General features: G+C 39.2%; 1 protein-coding gene across 1 annotated transcript in view; it reads left to right on the plus strand.

Moving 5' to 3' along the window:
- The first annotated feature begins 7,533 nt into the window (after positions 1–7,533).
- The window catches only part of LOC143184638 (uncharacterized), a 68,610-nt gene continuing 56,939 nt past the window's right edge, over positions 7,534–19,204 (plus strand). The window contains exon 1 of the mRNA XM_076387014.1: positions 7,534–8,357. The gene's annotated coding sequence lies outside the window, so the exon portion shown is untranslated. The remainder of the gene's footprint in view (positions 8,358–19,204) is intronic.

Raw genomic sequence — 19,204 nt, forward strand, 5'->3', positions numbered from 1 at the left:
ATTTCATTTTCAGCTTTAAATGTAATAAAAACCAAGAGTGCTAATAAAAAACAGAAAAATATTGTTAGAAAATAGTATATTTAGGTATTGGGATGTAATTCAAGTGTCAGGATATGCATTTTTTGGTTGTCCATTTAATGGGACTTATGACATCTCAGGCGTCCAGGTATTGGGATATTTAAGATTTTGTTTTCTCAACGAAGTCCTTATAAACTGATTAAACTTAGCACTCCATAAATTGTAAAATGAGATATGCTTTGCTATTAGTTATCCACAAATTTTATTCTTCATTTTTTATCTAATTTTTCGTCTCCCTGTTTCACAAAAAATGAACTTGTACAGAAGAGTCTTGCAAACTCTATTGATTTTCCATAGAAAGTACCTCTGTACTAAACTATGCTCCCATATACACAATAATCCTCTATCATGAACCTGCTGCAATAAACCATCCACCTAAGAATTCTCAAACACGATACCCATATAGTCGATCCACGTCACAGAATTCACCCCGCATAAACTACCCCATAATTACCTTCATTAGCGCATCATATTGAGCAATTTCCATCGTGTAGCTTCCCGAAACCGCAACGATCCAATATCGTGATCCCTGTCAACCGATGCTCACCGTGTAGGTTGCTGGCGAGCGCGTTAAAGTATTGAACGCGAAATCAAATTAAAACTTAATCCAGTTGCAGCAGAAGTAGGTGCATGATTAAGGGAAGGCAGTAGGTAACATGGGAGCACGTGTTCGCGTGTAATTAAAAATTCAGCTTCTCGCTGGCAGATTAGCTCGGTCGTATCGGCTAGAGAGGAGGTTCGCAGACGGAGTCCTCCAATTTCTGTGAACTTCCGTAAATCCTCGTCTGCCCGAGCGCGCGCCCCCTTTCACCCCTCTCCTTGCTCGCCCCCTACGTCCTGGTCGATCTTCCGGGTGGCTAACCGACAATTAAACTTTCATAACCTGTTCATTAGCACGAATTAACGCGGTGCGCTAACTCATCTGGATTCCGCTAATGCAACGCACTTAATTTACTGCGCAGCCCGTCCTCGTGCACGCTGCAAGGGGTGTGTTTGCCCTCCTTCTCCCGTGAGGACACGTCGACGGAATAGAGACAGGGGGTAAGTGAGATCATAAACGACACACGGGAAACATGGGGACACAGAGGAGGTGATCCTGGGAGGGAGAGAGAGAGGGACGATGAAGCAACGACAGAGGGACATTTAGAGACTGATGGCGCAAACCTTTTAGGCAAACTAATGCACCGAACCTGTCCCCTCCCAAGCGCTGTCCACCCCTAACCCTTTTTCTCTCCTGTAGCTCGTGCATCACTGCGTAGATACTTGCGTACCAGCTGGGTTCATTGAGTATATATCGACCTGTGTCAGGAAAAGTAGCACGTCTCGTTTGTCTTGCAAATACCATGTTTCGATTATTTAAGGTGGTCCTTAGGTAAACGTCGAAAGTCTCAAGACTTCGATCAAAATTTTAGCAAAACTAGTTTGTGTTACTAGACTCTTGTGTAAAATATGGAATCAACTTACTATGCAGTTAATGAGAAATTTTTAATAAAAATTGGTGTATTTTAACACAGAAACTTATATTCAAGAGGAAACTGAAGAGGAAAAGGAAAACTTATATTCAAGAACCTTACCAAAATTAGCAAGAAATTATTGTATGGAAATGTCATGGAGGGACTGTATTAATTTCTGAAAAATTGTCGTCATAGTTGTTTCGTAATTGCTAATGAAAAAAGAGATTTATCTTGGATCCTCTTCTTTAAACACCCTATACAGTATATTCAATTCGACACTGTACAGGGTGTTTCAAAACATGTAGGACACTTTTGGAGGTTAGGTTCTAGGTAAACCTTTTTCATTGCCCTTGTATCTAAAATCTATCCTCCGAAAATGTTCCACATATTTAGAAACATCCTGTATATCTACTTACAATTATATATTTCTTTATGTATTCCCAATATATCTAAAGGAATTGCGTATGTAAAATATATAAGACAATTTAGAAGGAGATTGAAACACCCTATGAAATTATTATTTGCAGAGACTTTAATACCAGTTTCATCTTTTATTTCCCATAAACATATTTTTCGTTATAAGTTCAGTATATCAATGAGCCAAGGGAATATGTAAATATTCTTGTATTACAACATCTGTGTACTTCTATTTTTCCTGGGTCACCCTGTACAGGTACGGAAACCTACCTCCCCTTTCTCACCACAGGACTTACACTTATACACATGTGTGCAATTACTTGCTCGCCTGCTTCTACCTGTTCGAGTCTAGCGTGGCGCATAATTACCGCGAAGACCCAGCAATTATTAATTTAGGCATTACTCTACAGACCTATATGCTATCCTCCTTTGCGGGACACCTAAGTTGATGAGAATCATTTCATACCCTATGGAAATTAATGTGAAACGTCTGTTCGTATCAGAAAGTTACACGGTAATTGAATTTACTTCCCCTATTCTATTAAAAGTTAAAAGTCGTTAAATTTACCGTATCGAAAGACTATAGCTAGAGACTCATAAAAAGGTGTTTAGTGCTCGTACGCTTTTCGTGTGATTATGGTATGATTCGATGATGGAGAGAAACATTTTTCTGGAGATCTGCTTTTAGCGAATTACATTATTTTAATTTTCTTCTTGATAGTAAGTATCTTAAATGATACGAATCGAATTTTTGAAGTTTCCAAATTAAATAGGAATTATTTTTTTTTACGAAAATCAGAATTTACTTTTAAGAGTATGTATTAGGTATAAATAAATATTAGAAAATTGTGATATTTGTATTTAATATGAATGAAAATCATCTGCTTTGTCCTTCAAGTATGAGTTAACTTTTTTCTTTCTTGTTTTAGAAAATTTGATAATTATTTTTCTGAATTGCAGAGTTTTGAAATTATTCACATAGATTTAGGTTCTGGGTTTAGTAACACAGGGTGTTCACATAGACATAGGTACACATTTCACGTAATATTGACACGAGTTACTACAGTAATAAACATAGATTTTCCAGGCGTAATTACGTTCATAATTACGACATTCCCGACGATGCTTCGCGAGACATTACAAAACAGTATTCATTCGAAGTCCATTATCTAAGTACTGTTATATTATACAACACTGGATTCTAATTGCGGATGCAATTGACATTTTTAATTATTTAATCTTTTTTCTTCAAACAATTATGTTGAGCAATACAGAATGCTAAAGATTTAGCCTTTAAAAATATAGGTACACAAGTACTGAGAGTTCAAAAAATTCAAATGAAATTTGAAAACTAAACTTTGAACAAACTTCAAAATTTAAAAAATTGTAAACAGGAAAGATTTAAAAAATTTTGAACTTTGAAAATATAATACAACTATTTTCAAGGTTTAAAGTTTTTTCAAGGAGATAAGGTACAGAAAGTAACCTCAATTGAAGCAGTGGAGCAGTTCTCTAGTGAAGCAGAGCAGTGGATGTTTTTTAGAAAATGTTTGTCTTCTTGTCAATATTTCGTAACGCTTATTTCAGACCTAATTTCTCTATCATTTTTATTCGTTCTTCATTACATCACTGACGAATCATTAAAAAACCCTAAAAAAGAGTAAATACATGAAAAAAATAAAAATAAATAATTCATTATTCACCATTTACATTAGAGCGATAAGGATAATTCAGAAGCAAACGCCATAAATTAAAACGAGAGGAACACAAAAATAAGATACCAAGCAGAAGAATGTAACGCTATTCCATAAACAGAATCAACCATCTCGTGCCTGAAGGAGCCTAAAAAAACAGGTCAAAAGTGACTCGACATAAGCTATCGTAATTAGCCATAAAAACAGACATTAGTCCCAGGGATGACATTCCACACTTTCGCTCCAGAACAAACGACCGCCACAGTGTCAGCGCGACCTCGCCCCATTCGACTTCCTCGTGTCGCAAAATAATTAACTTCCCTCCGAAAGAAAGTCGTCATCATGCTTTATCATCCTCCAGGCATAGAAAAAATCGGGAGATCTAACGGTGCCCGACTTAATTACGACACAGCATATGGATCGGACCCCAAGTTGCTTCCCTCTCCTCCGCAGTATGAATATCGCATTAAGTCATGAGTGAGAGATAGCTGGGAGCAGGGGTCGGCCCCCGATGGGAAACTACGAATTTAATAGAATAATAAATGGGCCGTCTGCGTTATAGCAATATCGCGGGATGACGAGCGTGCGTACGCGAAGATCGACGCGCGATAATTTCGATTTTTTCTCCATCGCGGAGACTCCATTTCCTGGACGCTTCTCGCGAGGACGTCGTAAGCGCGCACGCGCTTAGATTAGAGACGCGTTAGAAGTAGACGAGAAATATTGCAGTAAACTGGCTGGTTTGCCAACTTTTACGACAGTGATTACGTTAACGGTCAACTCTGCGCAACTTTTACGAAATTTTCAGCTGCGGATTATGGATCGTAATGACGGTTGGGCGATACGAGGGAAGTTCGAATAATGTTGTTTGCCTGTTCCTTAGCCAGACGAAATTTTCCCCTCGTGGATCGGGCGCATATAACAGCTTTCCACGGCGAAGTTTATAAAATAAACAGAGTCGCTGCGAGTATGCGCCTTCGGGGACCGGAGAATTTGTTTAAAGTACAGTTTCTGAAATATAATACTTAATAATGATCAAATTATAGTGTACGTAATACACGCGTTGATATATTTGAGAATAATTCATATTTCTATTTTCTAAAGATTGAAAAGAAGGGGAAATGCTTATTTGAAGAAATGGGGAAAATATCGCTAAGTGCATTTAAAATATTCTGCATTTAAGAAAAGAATACATTTTCTATATTTATATAGAGAGAATATGAGATTATTAAATACTTATTTCTCCAAATTTCTAAAAAACTATCCACTTATTTTTATTGCTATACGTTACCTTAATCTTTTTAAACAAAGCAAGAGAAAATTCAAAAACCAAAATGGTCTTGAATTTTCCCAGATTGCAGACAGAGGGTTAACTTTCTAATACGACTCTGCGGAACAACTACCTTCATCAAGATGTCCATCGTTAATTACATCCCCCGAATCCGTGTTCTACACGCGGAACCGACGAGCACACAAGGGCGCTCGAAAATGCTCCCGAAAGCGCAGGCCAGTCTGGTCGGCTGCAATTTTCAGCACGTTGACTGCGGGCGAGCAGAGCGCATGTTAGCACAGTTTGCAAAATAAACACTCGCGCTTTGCGCATCGGAAAGAGCGACGATGGTCAGAGGAGGGGGGTGGCAGAGTCGGAGGGGCACAGCCGCAGCGTCCGTTGTGCACCGATAACACAATTAGCTTGTCTCGTCATGCGCGACCTCTGATAAGGGATTCCCTCACTCTCGTCCTCTCTAACGTCTCCCACCCTCGATCCAGCATGCCCTTTCTTCCCCCTCTCGACCCCCTAACGCCCGGTGACTCTTCCTGTGCTCCTCTCGGTCCTCTTCAGGCGCGCAGCGAACAGGATCGGGCTCGTCAGTCGGGTAAATCCAGACGAGAAGATCCCTCGGGAGTACACGGCGCTTCAGGGGCGCGCGATAAGGGCGGCGGGGGCGCAGCTTAACCCTCTCCGATGGCGAAGGGACACAACACGGGGTGAACCGACCCCAACGTTAATACCTTCCGGCAGGTTTTCTTCACTTGATTTATTCCGCAAGGGCTGGGATCGCGTGGCACAGCACGCACGTGCGTGCACACGTACGATCCGTGCCGGTTTTCGCACGGACACGCGGCTCTGTGTAGGTGGACCGAGGGGGCGGACCGACGAGATACTTTAACGAAGTCCACGGATGTCCAGATCGTGCCCTCGCAGCGATGCTCGGTAGGATGGGAAGGATAAAATTGGAATTGTGTTACTAGATTCTAATGGCGAACGATTTTAGAGGCGGTAGGGTTGGAGTAAGGTGGAAGGTCTGTTTGTTCTTTGGCGATTTTTTTCAAACTGGTGTACTGGGTGACTTAGATTTCACCTTAGTTTTATCCTGGTATATTTCTGTTTCGTGTAAACATTTCAAATAGGAAACTGAGCTTTTAATTGGAATAGGAATTTGAATTTTATTTTGAAAAGTATATTTTTTTACTTAAGGGAGTATTAAAAAGGTCGATTTTTTTTAAATTGCTCTTACGCTTTAGACTAGAATACCTCCTTAAGAGTCTTATAGTGCAGGGAATATGGAATCTCCTGAGTGGAGAATTTGAATTTGATTTTTCTCTAATATGATGTTCAGTAAACTTAGTGTTATTATTATCTTATTAATTTTTATTCTTCGTTATGTACAGAAGTTTCTAAGCACTAAAAATAATAATTCTTAATTACATGCAATAGAATTGCAGCGTTTTGTTACGCACATTCAAATTATAGAAGGCAACCTTTATGCACCATTAGAAGTCAGAAATAAAAAAATTCTGCCCTTATACGCATTTCGTTCCGCCCTAATGCTCGTTCCGTGGCGGGAGCAACCCCCGTCTGCTCATTGTGAACTCTCTGGTCGTTGATTTGAGAAAGAAGCTAATTTTTTAAAGACTTAGAATTTGCTTCTCTCGGGGTGGTTAAAAAAGGATCGTCAAGAAACGTTGAGAATATGAGAAAATTGTATCAAAAGAAATGTTCTAGCTTTTTCTGACGTAATAATATAGAATTGTTCTTAATACGTTGCTATTAATTTCATAAGTACTAAGGTGGAAAAATGGAGAATAATCATTTTTACTTCATCTTATTTTTACTGTCATAACTTATCATGAACAATATAGTGAAACTCACTGAATCTTGTTTCTTTACTGGTGCAATGAAGTTTTGAAGTTGGATTTTTTTAATGAAACTGTTTCGTGAGATTTTTCTTTCTTACCTTTTTCCTTCTGAATAAAACTAGTTTCTAATAAATTACCCAATCAATTTATTTCTAATCTCTTCTGCCCTCAAAACAGTGTTACACAATTATTATAATACTGATTGTAACACAAAAATAAGATCTAATATCTAACACATATGTATTACGAATTCCTATGAAAAAAAATATTCCAAAGTTTCAAATAAAAGCCCCTGAAGCCCAAGAACAACCCCCCAAAATAAAAATCCTCAGAAAGAGTATCTCTCACTTCTCGCAGCTTCCCCAACACATGCACGGAATCGACTTAAGGGCGAAGGAGCATCGCGTCACGGTGTTGCAATTGAAAAGAAGTGGCCACCGGGAAGCAGTAGCCATAGGCGGAGGCGCAATGGAGCATAGGGGGTGGCGACGGTGCGGTAATAGCATAAATCCGTGGTGTAGTCGGCTGTGTCGATGCCGGAGTAGAGGGGGAAGGGACAGGCCAGGGAGCCGCCGACTGTCGGAAGAAACGACAGTCGCCACTCGACGCCTGCATCGAACAGAAGGCAGCTCTGCGCAGACGCGAGCCGCATTTTTCAACAGAGTGCATCCGTTCCTCGGCGAGATTCGAAACTGGTTTCGAACGTCGATCATGATCTCGGTGAAATCGATCGCGCCGTACGAAAAACCCATCGTCCCCGAGCTACTCTCAGCTGGCCTCGTCCGTGAACATTAACCCGATCGGGGATATCGAACAGCGATCGGACACTTCGCTCCTCGAACAGCTTCAACAGTTAAACCTGACCGTGGACTGTGAAGCCTCTGAACAGTGTCGAGAATCGAGCAGTGCCAACCCCGAGTGGAGCCTTCGTTTCACATCAGCTCCTTCGATCTCGCCTCGCGCGAAAAGAGAAAGAGAAGAGGTGGCCAAGGAGTTGGCGGGCGGTCGGCGGGAACGAAAGAGGGATTCGAACGTGGCACGCATGTCGAGAGAAAAAAAGAGCTCGTGAAAGTGTCCTCGCGCGACGGAGCCGTCAGGAGAGGCCACGCCACGTCCGGCTTCCGTCGATGATCTATCGATGGAACAGGTGCGAGGCACGTTTCTGGACACCCAGCAGCCCGCTGTGACGGCGAGCAACGCACGGGGGTGAGATGAGCGGGCGAGCGGGACGAGGCTCCCAGTGACCGAGGCAAAAGGCCAAGGAATAGGAGACGCAGGTGTCTGGTGTACACGTGACACCCGGGACAAAAGGACCCAGAACAGTTTTCGACTTATGCCCGACGACCGCCCAGTGCTGTGAGAGTGTTTCCTTCGTTCTTCCTGCGTGATCAAGTGTTTGTTGTTGTCCCTTCTCGCGTTCGGTGCACGAGGAACCTACAGCTGATCGGAGTGCGCGAATCCCAGCATTCGGAGAGGAAGGACTCTTCCACCAGCCGAGGACCTGGAGCAACCGAGGGGAAGAGTGGAGCTGGACGTTTTAGCGGATAGCATCGGACCTGGTGCACCTCGAATGGTGAGTCCTTTGTTCTGCTCGTTTATTCCTGTTTGTTCTCTGCGGAACGACCGTCGATGTCCTGTGTCACTTGTTGGCTCGACGCCGGTTCTCTGGTAGGCAGTGTCGGCTCGCCTAGAGCATGTTTCTGTGTACGAGTCAGAGGAATAGTAGAGACATTGACTTGTACTATTCTGAGAGGTTCAAGTGTTTTTGTAGCCTCTACTATTTGGTGTTTAGAGTTGATTTGTAGTTACGTTTACATTAGACTGCGTTTTCTGATGAACTGATGTTCTGACGAATATGTCTGGAATATTTAATATTTAACTCTTTGGGATTAGGGGGGTTAAAAACTGTCCCACCTTTTGCTTAGCTTTGTATCCACGGTGGGATATATTTTAAGCCACCTCGAAAAGTTGAAGTTGCTCATAGTCATATAGTTTAATATTTCCTTTAAAATTTTTCATTTATTTGACAGTGCTATGAACGTGCAACTTGGGTTTTTATTTTCTTTAAAATCGTGTGCCTCAAAGAGTTAAGTGAGACAAGTTCAGACATATTTATCAGAATATCAGTTCGTCAGAAAACGAATCCATTGTAACCACAGCCTTAAGCAACTTTCGATCGGGAAATCGAGCTGATCAACCTAAAGTCGATCAAAATTGTCGTTTCAGCTTCGTTGAAAGTGGGTTTACACAAACAACTCTGATCAACTTCAGGTTGATCAACTTAGTTGCTCGACCAAAAGTTGCCTAATGTAAACGTAACTTTAGAGGAGTTTGAAGGCCCGATTGGTGGAAGCCTTACAGCGATGGCTCGTTATGCCAATGTTAAATTTATATAAGAAAATAGTTTAGTGGTCTTAGGGCAAGAGCTTTGAGTACTTAGAACAAGTACTGGATATTTAAGTCTATTTTTATGTAAAACAGAATTCTTCTTTCAAATGACCCAGTAGTAGATCGATTCCAGAACTGCTCTTTGAATTCAATCTAAATTCAATTTTTGTCTCCTTGCATTGTCTCTTTAACCCGTGTTTGTGTGTGTATGTCAAGCTATTCTCTTTCGACTCTAATATTATCACTACTCCTATCTTCTAAGTCTCTAGCAATTACAAAACACATTTCGTGAAAATACGAGATTTGTACCTTGAATGGATGTAGAAGGTAGACTCTGTAGTTTCAGCAGAAACAGACTGATCTTACCACGAGATTCGAGATTCAGTGATCTCGAATGTGCATGTATCTTTTAGTCTGATGTGTCTTTATTACGGCTGGTCGAGGCTGACGAGGGGATGGTCGCTTTTGTCAACGCCACTTCCGTGATTCTAGCGTCGAGAACTGTGAATTGAGGTTATTGTTACGGGGCGATAAATCGATGGCCGTCGCGGTGATTGAGACAGTTACGTGACCGTTGGATCGATTGATGGTGATTCGGTGCTCGGGAGTACGAGTTGTCTGTTTGCAAACAAATGACGCCATGTATTGGAAGCACAGGCCAGCTGTTGATATCGCGCCTTTTTGCGTAATTATTCGCATTTGCGGTCCCTGTTCATTCACACGAGATACATCACGTCCGAGGAACGACAACCGGAAGATAATGAAGCGTTCGCCTCTGCACGCACGTTTCCGCGGTTAGTCGAACGCAAAGCTGGATAAAATATGTACACCCTCGTTTATAAGTATTGAGATGCTTGACCATAAGTAAACTGAGGAGTTTTATGCAATTTCGTATTTTTATCAACACAACGAAAGAAATGGAACTTCTATTTTTCATATTTTCTATATTTTATAATATTATTCTCTAATTTCATACACATTTCAAATCTTCATAAATGCATAAAAATCTGCAATCTAAAAACCATTAGAAATCTATATTCGAAAAGCAATTGTAAAACCAGTACTGAATTTCACTAAATATAAAACACTCTGTCTGCTGCCATATTAAAGCATATTTGACATAAAAATAATTCATTAAATATCTTACTAATATCATTAAATAATTAAACAGTGTTTAATAAAAGAAAAAGAGGAATAGAAAGTCTGTAAAGAATATAGTTTAAAAAAAGTCCATAGTTTTTAATAATTTATTATTTGATACAATTAGCAACGTTGTAACGTCTATTAATAATATTTCTATGAATATTTAAATCGTATATGGTAAAATAGTAGTCCAGAAATTTTTCCTCTGAATTTTACTCAGGTCTGGTCGAACGTCTAGCAAAGGCGAGGATAGAAAGTAGGAAACACGGACGGCAGAATATTATTGAAAGCCGACCGTTTCGGAGCAACGGCGAACTTTAGGCTCGATAACTTTCGGCAACGTGAAACGCTCTGTGGACACTGAAGTAGGGAATTTTAAAATTTATCTCTTTCCTACGCTTCCGTGGAAATTTTAATTAACATTAGTACTATCAACGATTGATGTAAATTTATGAATTTGCCTGTCTCGAAAGTTTACATACAGCCTATGAATAAGCAGAATTTTTAAACTAGTGTCTCAAATGATACTGTGTCTACTTTATTCTTATTAATATCTATTTAATATAGTTAGTATTGTTTATCGATACTTACCCAGGCTCTACTGATCCTAATCTTCATAAGTATTTTTGAATGCTCTCTCATGCAATTTTTTTTCGCTTAAAAGTGATACATTGCAAGATAATTGCAATTTCATAACGAATATAATTTTCCATGTCTGTTTAAATCTGATTATTTCTGCTTGTTCTCGCTCACAAAATGCATTAAAACTGTTTCATCTAGAGTGTCAATCAATGCTGTATGAGGCTCCTCTCAAGGCAAATTCTATCTAAATTATTTCGTACAGTTTTCAATTCGAAACGTTGAGTAACGAGATCATAATAACGCAAATCACAAGCTTCATCCAATTTAACATACCATTTCACATTTTCCAATCGCCCAGGTTTCAACCAGTTACCCCTCAATTCCCAGGAAACCTCGCCAATTGAGCCGAAAATTGCGCCCAGGTCGAAAATTCTATTCTTCGAGTATCACGAAGAATTTATGTGGCGTTATCAGCATTCTATTTCGCTGGGTGAATAATCTGTTTACGGTTCGAGAACAGCTTGGACAATAAAGTTGACTTTGTTTCCGTGGGGCTTGGGTCAGTAATTAGGAAATTTGGTACGGGTCTCCAGGGACCCTCTCGCCTCTATAACCCACATAAACGTCCTGGGACGTTATTAACGGGTATGAAATACCGTTACAGGGTAATTCTATCTTCGACAGTGTTCTAAAGTTTCCTTGGAGTCGGCTAGATTGTGGAAAAAAAAGATGAGAACCCCTGGGAGCGAACTCGTGTTAGCGTCGTGTATGCTTTGGGGATGAGTCCTCGACGAGGAAGATAGTGAACGAAGGAACGATGATAAACTGGCCGAGAGGGGGCAGATAATACTGTAAAAAGTTAGGAACTTAATGTCTTTGACCATTAGAAGAAGAGAGTCGTAGGCAGATACAAGCTGGATGTCGGATTAATGTCCAACGTACAGTTGAATATTTCCGTTTCCTCGTTCGCTGTACACGTGGACAGTAAAGTGTGCAAATATGGCGCAGTCGTCTAGCATCACTCATTTTAATTTTTGCAGGATCATTCAAGGAGTCATTAGGTATTTTTGAATAGTTTTGTTGAAGTCAAAGATACGATAAATTGTCACACTAATTCTTGGGGAATTTCACAAAAGATTAAAGTAGGGCTTCTATTTGACAGTAGACAGTGTTAAGTAATTACGATCGTTTTAGAGTAAGATTGAAAAATTTGATCGAATTAACTGTGTATTCTGGTGATACTTAAGTAATCTGTGTCATATCTGTCACAGTATCAATTACTTTATTTGTCGCAAGTTTTTCAATATTTCATGAATTCGATCCACTTGTTTGGGAAGCTTTCGTATTGATTTCTTCGTTACTCGTTACATATAAAGGAGGATTTCTTATTTATTGTTTATTATTGCCATTTAATGATATCTTCTATGACACAAGATTTTTGTTATTAATTAGGGGAGGAGAGAGAAGCAGATATAAATGAATGATAATTTATTTAAATTTCAATTTTATCCGCCATCATACTTCCCACAAAAGTAACACATTGTCTCTTCACGATTATTCAAAGAGGAAAAAAGTGGAAATAAAAGGTGAGGTTTCCTAAAGCTTCAAAACCTTACAAAGTCTCTAAAAAAAGCCTCCTTGGCAATAAAATTTCCCTCGACTCGTCATTTGTATGAATGGCAAGGCTTACGAAGGAATTGCTTTCCAAAAATAATTGTCTTCGTTCAAAGATTTAATAGCTGTTGTTTACTTGCTGGTTCCCCGCCTGGATGAAGCCAATTGAATTCATGGAGTTTCTGCCTCCAAAAGGTTAGGGCTGTCCATGTATGCCAACCCCGCTCTGCCTTCCTCTCCATTTAAAAAGGGACAAAAGGGACCGATATTTCCGGGATGGATTATCGAGTTTTATTGGCGACCCGATGAGCTTGGGAATCAGATTCGCGAAGGAATAAAAAGACCTCTGGAGGTCGTTAGTCGCCTATCGATATCGAAATAATGCACCGCGACGCGATCACACGTGTAACCATCGATGGAAACTGCTGCCTCGAGAAATATCAATTTCGTCGGGTTATTGGGGAGAAAAGTAATTGGCTCTTGTATATGATATTAGGTTCAGAAGTTTATCGCGAAACAATGACCGTTTTACTATCGAGTGCTTTTTTTTAATCGTCTGGCCGACCAATTTGTTGCTTTCTGTAAGTATCGTTAACTGTTGCAAGGAGTGTATAAGTTAGTTGCAACGAGGTTTGAGACAGTGCAAGGATGTTTTACGAATAAACTGCTTCATTTATTCCTCTCCCTTTTGTCAAGTAGGAAAAAATGTTGTGAGTGTTCTAGAGGCAACAGTGTATCCTTATCGGAGATTCATTCTATTTAATGTTTGGATAATGGCGGTGTTTTAAAGTTATTCTATCACTATGACTGAGCCAGAACTTTCTCCTGAATTTTTCATGAGCTTTCTTTAGGAATGCCTTTTTAAATGGTTCTGTTGCTTTAGAATTACCTCCATTTTTTAAGAGTAATGTAATGTAATGTAATGAAAGATTTTTCTTAACAAACTTCTGTAACGATTCTTTTTTTAGAAAAAAAAAGGAATTGTTGAATTCACTTAATTTAATAATCTCTCTAAACTTCAGTATTTACTTCGTACAGACATATATATATATAAACATGAAATTATAAGTGTATAACCTTTCTTCTCTTGGGGGTCAATAACCTCAAGCCTCCTTCGCACATGTTGAAGTAATAACTCGACTACTGTTGCATTATTATACCTACCATTACAAGTCTCTTTATCACCAATTCAGAATTTAATAAAAACTGCTTGGGGGATAGTTGACAATCTTTATATGTCAGACATTAAAAATGCATTTAACTTTTACACTGATAAGAGAATAATCTCTCTTTTATTTCCTTCATTCACCTATCTACATTACTGTTCCTAGCCTATACATAAACACAAATGAATATTACGTTATTAAATTGACGATCCCCTCAAATTAGTAACAATAAAAATACCCATACAATTAATACAACTCTTCTATCATTAGTACAATGCATTTTTGCATTAAAAACATTGTCATGCTTTCAACTTCTAAAAAACGAAACATAAAAATTGAATAGCGTCGAGGTTGTAAAATTTCAAATCTTAAATAGACACCTAGCGCATGATCCAGATAATGCCACTGTTCCTCAGATCTCGCGTTCTGGCCACTAGAGCCAGGCCTAAACCCAGCCGCTCTCAACTGTACTCGCTTCGAGAATCCAATCGATGAGGAGCATGTGTCCCGGTGACAAGTTTGGCCCTCGAGGTCAGAGATACCAGGTTAATGGAGGTCAGGATCCGCGTTCAGATCGCGTCGGGGCCCTGGAAAAGCGGATCGAGATCAAAGTAGAGTGCGAACGTTCATCGCGCGCTGCACTTTGATTCGTTCTTCCCGTGGACGCTTAAAGAGCCGCTGCAGCAGCAGCTCGCAGCCACGCAGGTGTATGCCTTATGACAATATTATGAGCACCGGTACAAGCCGCTTGTCGATCCTGTTTTGTAACTCCGCCAGTGCTGCTCATCGGCTTTATACCTCGATTTTTCTTCAGATACTGTGTGCGCGAGAGAACGTGCCTCGCTTTCCGCGTACTCTTTACGGTATATTCACACTTTGTTCGTTATGTATTTCCTTCTAATCGTTGATTCCTAAACTGAGAGGTGTTTTACTGTTCTACGTTGTGCTACGAATTGCTTTGTGTTAAAGCAAGGTCAATAATGGTGTAGTAGGTTCTTTTGAAGATTGGGAAAGTCTGCAGTAGTGTTTGACAGAAACAGTGAAATTAAAGTGCGTGCATATGAGCGAATACAATTTGGAAATATTAGAAGTTAATACTGGTGAACCCTACAGTGCAAAATGGTATAGATGTGCACTATACAGGTTTTTTGAAAAAGTGGAATACAATTTTGTTATTACTTTTCTCTTATTTTTCAGAACACTTTAGAGAGGAAAAATGATTTTATTTCAAAATAAGAAATAGTGGATTGGTGAACAAGTTAGTTAATAGTGTATTGGTGAACAAGTAATTAGTAAATTAGTAATATGTGGTAGCATTTGCAAGGAGATTTATTTAACAATTTCACTAGAGTATTTTAATATTTTAAACAATTTATAAAAAGTTACAAATATTATGTTCCTTAGATATATTAATTCTCAATAAGTTATATATATTTACAATAATAGTAGTGTTAAAATTTAGTTACTTATTTAACATACGATTTAGTTAAATTTAGAAAAAAAATCATTACAGTAGAACCTCGATTAACCAAACGCCGAATATTTAAAATCTCTGTTTAAAGTTGCACATATTATGTGTAATAAAACTAAGAATGCAGTGAACTTTCAATTAAGACTGAAACAGTGAGGTAATAGTAGTTTCCCTAAGAAAATAAAGTTATCTGTCGAAAGAATACTTCAGGTTTGAATCTCATTTTACTTCGGATGATCGAGGTTCTACTGCACTTTGAAAAACTTATTTTCTCTCTATCATCTTGAAAAATACAATTAAATTGTTATAAACTTACAACGAAACGACTCGATGCTTGTACCATCTTGCAAGCTTATAACGAGAAAATCTGAATCCATCAACAGCTCGAATCAAGACCGTTGTTCGCTACTCGACACGGGATGCACCCAGATGCAACCGGCTCGACAGGCACACGCCGTGGTGCATTTGCTTACACGTGAACTTGTTGTGCAGGAACACTACAGAATCATTCCTCGCGCTGATATTACTTCACGCGAGGCTGCACGCGATTGCACGTACATTTGCACTCTATATATAGCGAGACGACAGTGGTGCAACACTTTCTAACGTGGCTCGATCGGAATATCGGATTCGACGCTCGATCCTGATCGAGCACGAGGATCACGCGAGCCCCAGCAGATTCATCTCACGTCTTTGCGGTTTCGCGACGAAAGTGCACGCGAGTTTGTACACGTACCAGACCAGGGCCCGACCGTGACACTCTTTTTTTCGAAGCTGCCCATGCAGCGTCCGAGAAACTCGTCGGGAATGTGTGGAAATTTTCGATGAACCGCCAATTTTTTGGCCACGGTGAAAGGGACGCTGGTCCACGTGCGATTTTGTAACGCCTCGTCCTCGTGACGAGCTGATTAAGACATTTTCCCCTTTGCGGGATGCTGAAGGAGTTTCCCCAGTAATCGATGGGTGGATGTATCTGTCAAGTGTTTTGTAATTGAGGAGACGCGTTTGGAGGCCCAAGGTTCCTCTATGCAGAGAGTTTTAGTGCATTAGTGGAAGATTTCAATGTGCAGAAACATACAGAATTCATGCAATGTACAAATTCTGTGAAATATCGAAAGTTAGATACACTTTGTAATATTTGGAGGATGAAACAAATATCTAATTCAGTTGCAGTTCTCTAACTGGGCTGATTCTATTAGTCAAAGTATGAAAAATTTATTCGTTGATGTACATGAATAGTGTGTTAGCTTTTGTTACTCAAATAAAGCTATAATTACAAGAAAATAATAAATCATATATTAAAAGTCCATACAAATTGTGCAGCATGGCAGTATATCAAGATAATCACTTCAAAGATAATATAAATTTTATATTCATATAGCAGTAGGAACACAGAAAGTTCATTTTGCTACAAGACCATAAATATTCTTCCACTCAACTGTTTTTTGTAGAGTCCTCCACAATTCATAGTCTGCACTGTTCCAATTGAAAGCATGACACATTTAAAGCAGAGAATTCGCGCAGCATGAGGAAAAGTTCGTCATAAAAGTATCATAAACGCAATAAATGTAAATTGCCTTCGTGAATTGGAGCTATGCATACAAGAAAATAGATTGCAATTCCAATACCTATTGCAGTCGAGCGCTCAAAGGTACCGCACCGTTGCATCACTTCAACTCAATTTTTATACGCCATTTGTGTTTGCTTTTGTAATACACACAGACCTGTAGAAACAGTCACAACTTGTTCTACTAAGAAATATTTAAAAAATAGCACAGCGTCCAGTAAAAAAACCGAATATTAAAATCTAAAATAGTGTCATACCTAAATCCTCGACCCAACGCCTCTCTGGCAGACCCAAGTTCTCTATCCGCGTAAATCATCGGTTCCTCGCGGCAACCCTCGGCTTCGTAGACGTTCAATTATTCGTAACGCCAGATACGACCCCCTCGAAGCGCATATATCCATCGAAGCCACGAAATCCATAAGTGAATTTAAATTTGAGTTTAGATTTATTCTCGGTAGGAGAAGGTCGCAGCTGCGCTTAGACCATGCAGGATTGGAAACGGAGGCTCGCGTAGGTGTAGGATATACAAACGTTGGGGGAGAGGGAGGAAAGTGGGAGTAGGGGCCGATAATTGTGACAGAAATTCAATCCTTTGGATGGTGGACCTAATGCCCGCTACTGATCGCCAATTCAATCAAGTGCCGACCAATCGCGGCCCTCGGTACGGGATTTTGGCCTCGGCTCGTAGCGAGGGATTTCGGCACGGTCCAGTGGGGCCAAATAAAATGCCGCGAAACGTACATCGTCGATACGAAAATAGGTATTAACTATTCAATGCCGGGCGCGATGAACCGAAGTGTATTTGTGTGTAAGCCGTTCGTCAATTTTGATCGTCCTATCGATGGCTGGAAAACAGATTTCGTGGGAAGCGAGCCGTGGGCTTAGAGCGAAATGCATTTACAAAAATGTGGGAAACGATTGAGTTGCTGCAGCTGAAGGGATTTCGGATTTCTTGTTTCTTTTTTTTATTCTGTTGTTGCTTCTGCTGAGGTCCTATCGTTCGCGAGATTTAGTTATGGTTCTGTTATTCTGTAGAAGTATTAAGGAGGTATTCTAATTTAGATCGCAAGTTCTGAAGTGTTGTTTGAGATATTTTTTTTTTTTGTAGGATGACACATTTTAAAGTCTAAAAAATGTTATAAAAATACATATTTTTAAAATTTTATCTTCAAAATTACTGGTAATAGATTTTCACAGAATTGCCTCTCTTTTCCCTTAAGTTTCTAGACTAGAATACCCCCTTAAAATGAAATTAATATATATTGCTTTTCAGTAGAAATTTATAGTAGGATGGATGGACTTTAGATTCCTGAAGATAGTCCTACGTTTAGAGATTGTCATCAACATAATCGCTCTTAACATTTATTTTTCTATTTTTTTAAATCCAGTTCAGGGCTATTGGCATGAAATACATAATCAAAAAAATAGTATGACTGTTTTAAAATGTTACTTTTTACATATTATATAGGTTTAAATACTTATGTAATGTAAGATCTATTATTATTTTTAAAAAATTTGTTAATCATTCACAATGCTTTTAAGTCATGATATTTAAAAAATTATAGCGACAGCTATGTACTAGAAAAAGAAGAGCACTATAGAATGAACATGAAAATGAATTATTCTTAATTTTTCAAAGTTGGAATCACTATTAGTGTAGTAAAACTTTTGTAAAAAAGTCTAAATTAAATTAAATTCTAAATTCTAATTATAGAATAAATACTACTTGGCAACCCCCAATTTCTGCAGTATAATATCTCCATAATTATCATTAATAGGCATTTTCATGCAAGTGTCTCTTGATTATTCCTCTATAATTTCCCAACTCTCACGCCAGGAAAGGTGGCCTAAAATAGTTTACCGCGTCCTATCTGACAATCCAATGTTCTCTTGAAAATTTATTCAGACCTGCAAAATAACGCGTGACACGAATCCCACGAGCAGGTCGTGTAAGTCACTTCATCTTCCGTTTCCTGCGAACCGCCATTGCCGAGTGCGATCACGAATTTACCGTCAAACTAAATTTCGAGATTTTCCTTTGTATCGAAAATACTCGGAAACAGAGTGGCTCGCGGGTCCCAGCCACCACGTAACCCGGCCCGTGGCAAATTAACAACACGTGTTTCGCATTCCCATCGACCTGCCGCGAACACGACTTTATGGACTCGCATTTTCGAGCAGGGAGATCGAATCTTTGCAGCCTCACAAATTCCATTAGTAGGTACATACGATTTTAAAGGCACTAACACACGGTGAAACATGTTGTTGAACCACATAGTCCCTAAATCTGAAGGTAACATTCAGAATTTAGATTATTCTTTTGGTATTTTCTAATAGCGATAGGGTGAAGTTACTAGAGAAGGAGAATTTTTATGAATATATGTATCTTTAAATTCGAGATTCTAGTTTGAAATTTATTAGATTAAATATATATATTAAATATATACAGGGTGAATCAGGTAACTGTACCACTTGAATTTTCTTGTAAA

The sequence above is a fragment of the Calliopsis andreniformis genome, chromosome 10 (genome assembly GCF_051401765.1).
Source record: "Calliopsis andreniformis isolate RMS-2024a chromosome 10, iyCalAndr_principal, whole genome shotgun sequence".
Taxonomy (NCBI): Eukaryota; Metazoa; Arthropoda; class Insecta; order Hymenoptera; family Andrenidae; genus Calliopsis; species Calliopsis andreniformis.